The sequence below is a fragment of the Pituophis catenifer genome, unplaced genomic scaffold, assembly GCF_029215685.1.
Source record: "Pituophis catenifer annectens isolate HBS135680 unplaced genomic scaffold, rPitCat1.0.hap2 SCAF_86, whole genome shotgun sequence".
NCBI lineage: Eukaryota > Metazoa > Chordata > Lepidosauria > Squamata > Colubridae > Pituophis > Pituophis catenifer.
Window position 1 is genome coordinate 40,001 of NW_027256966.1, and position 2,500 is coordinate 42,500.

Genomic DNA, 2,500 nt, shown 5'->3' on the forward strand with positions numbered 1-2,500 from the left:
TGGATGCACGGGATCCCGGCTCCGGGTCCGCGGGCCTCGGTCGGGGACCTCCGCCGTCGCCTCGGCGCCCCCGCCGGACCCCGGGGGTGCCCGCGACGGGCAGTCGTCCCGGTCTACCGGGGCCCCGGCCGGATCAGCCTTTCTGTTTCCCCCGCCACGATGGATGCACGGGATCCCGGCTCCGGCGCCGCGGACCTCGGTCGGGGACCTCCGCCGTCGCCTCGGTGCCCCCGCCGGACCCCGGGGGTGTCCGCGCCGGGCAGTCTTCCCGGTCTACCGGGGCCCCGGCCGGATCAGCCTTTCTGTTTCCCCCGCCACGATGGATGCACGGGATCCCGGCTCCGGGTCCGCGGGCCTCGGTCGGGGACCTCCGCCGTCGCCTCGGTGCCCACGCCGGACCCCGGGGGTGCCCGAGACGGGGAGAGGGCCGGGTCTACCGGGACGGCCTCGGGCGGGTCCGGCTTACCGGGGCCCCGGCCGGATCAGCCTTTCTGTTTCCCCCGCCACGATGGATGCACGGGATCCCGGCTCCGGGTCCGCGGGCCTCGGTCGGGGACCTCCGCCGTCGCCTCGGCGCCCCCGCCGGACCCCGGGGGTGCCCGCGACGGGCAGTCGTCCCGGTCTACCGGGGCCCCGGCCGGATCAGCCTTTCTGTTTCCCCCGCCACGATGGATGCACGGGATCCCGGCTCCGGCGCCGCGGACCTCGGTCGGGGACCTCCGCCGTCGCCTCGGTGCCCCCGCCGGACCCCGGGGGTGTCCGCGCCGGGCAGTCTTCCCGGTCTACCGGGGCCCCGGCCGGATCAGCCTTTCTGTTTCCCCCGCCACGATGGATGCACGGGATCCCGGCTCCGGGTCCGCGGGCCTCGGTCGGGGACCTCCGCCGTCGCCTCGGCGCCCCCGCCGGACCCCGGGGGTGCCCGCGACGGGCAGTCGTCCCGGTCTACCGGGGCCCCGGCCGGATCAGCCTTTCTGTTTCCCCCGCCACGATGGATGCACGGGATCCCGGCTCCGGCGCCGCGGGCCTCGGTCGGGGACCTCCGCCTTCGCCTCGGTGCCCACGCCGGACCCCGGGGGTGTCCGCGCCGGGCAGTCTTCCCGGTCTACCGGGGCCCCGGCCGGATCAGCCTTTCTGTTTCCCCCGCCACGATGGATGCACGGGATCCCGGCTCCGGGTCCGCGGGCCTCGGTCGGGGACCTCCGCCGTCGCCTCGGTGCCCCCGCCGGACCCCGGGGGTGCCCGCGACGGGCAGTCGTCCCGGTCTACCGGGGCCCCGGCCGGATCAGCCTTTCTGTTTCCCCCGCCACGATGGATGCACGGGATCCCGGCTCCGGGTCCGCGGGCCTCGGTCGGGGACCTCCGCCGTCGCCTCGGTGCCCCCGCCGGACCCCGGGGGTGCCCGCGACGGGCAGTCGTCCCGGTCTACCGGGGCCCCGGCCGGATCAGCCTTTCTGTTTCCCCCGCCACGATGGATGCACGGGATCCCGGCTCCGGCGCCGCGGGCCTCGGTCGGGGACCTCCGCCTTCGCCTCGGTGCCCACGCCGGACCCCGGGGGTGTCCGCGCCGGGCAGTCTTCCCGGTCTACCGGGGCCCCGGCCGGATCAGCCTTTCTGTTTCCCCCGCCACGATGGATGCACGGGATCCCGGCTCCGGCGCCGCGGGCCTCGGTCGGGGACCTCCGCCGTCCCCTCGGTGCCCACGCCGGCCCCCGGGGGTGTCCGCGCCGGGCAGTCGTCCCGGTCTACCGGGACGGCCTTGGGCGGGTCCGGTTTACCCGGGCCTCGGCCGGCCTAGAGTGTTTCTGTTTCCCCGCCTTGATGGATGTACGGGATCCCGGCGCGGGGGCCCCGGGCCTCGGTCGGGGACCTCCGCCGTCGCCTCGGTGCCCGCGCCGGGGCCCTGGGGTGTCCGTGACGGGCAGCCGTCCCGGTCTACCGGGACGCTCGGGCGGGACCGGTTTACCCGGGCCTCGGCCGGACCGGAGTGTTTCCGTTTTCTGCTTCCCTGCCAGGATGGCTGCGAGGGGTTGATTGAAAGAGCTGGTTTGACGTGAAAAGCTTGACTTCAAGTGAAAAGTTTGTTACAATTTCTGCCATCTTCCTTCCTCCAAAGTTTTGGGTGTAGTTTTCCCAGAGGAACCTCTCGTAGGCCTTTCATTTCTCATCTTAACTTCCCTCATTTATTCCATATTTTCCTTCCTCTTGCCGAATGGCCGAATCCAGTCCATTTCTAGTCAAGGAAATTATTCTTATTTCTTGCTGACCTATTTGCTTTGTGGAGCAAGTCGTTCTTAGGTCCCTTTGTTCTTTCTTCAACTTCTTCTGCTCCTTCTCTCGACGCTTTCTCGTCTTGTTCTCTTACTTGGCTCTCTTTTGGCTGTTCTTTCTTCTCCTCCCGTCGTCCGTCCCCACTTTCATCTCTCCATCTTTCCTGTTCTTGGTCATCTCTACGTTGTTTATCAAATAATTCCGCTTTCTCTCTTGAATCTACTCGATATCT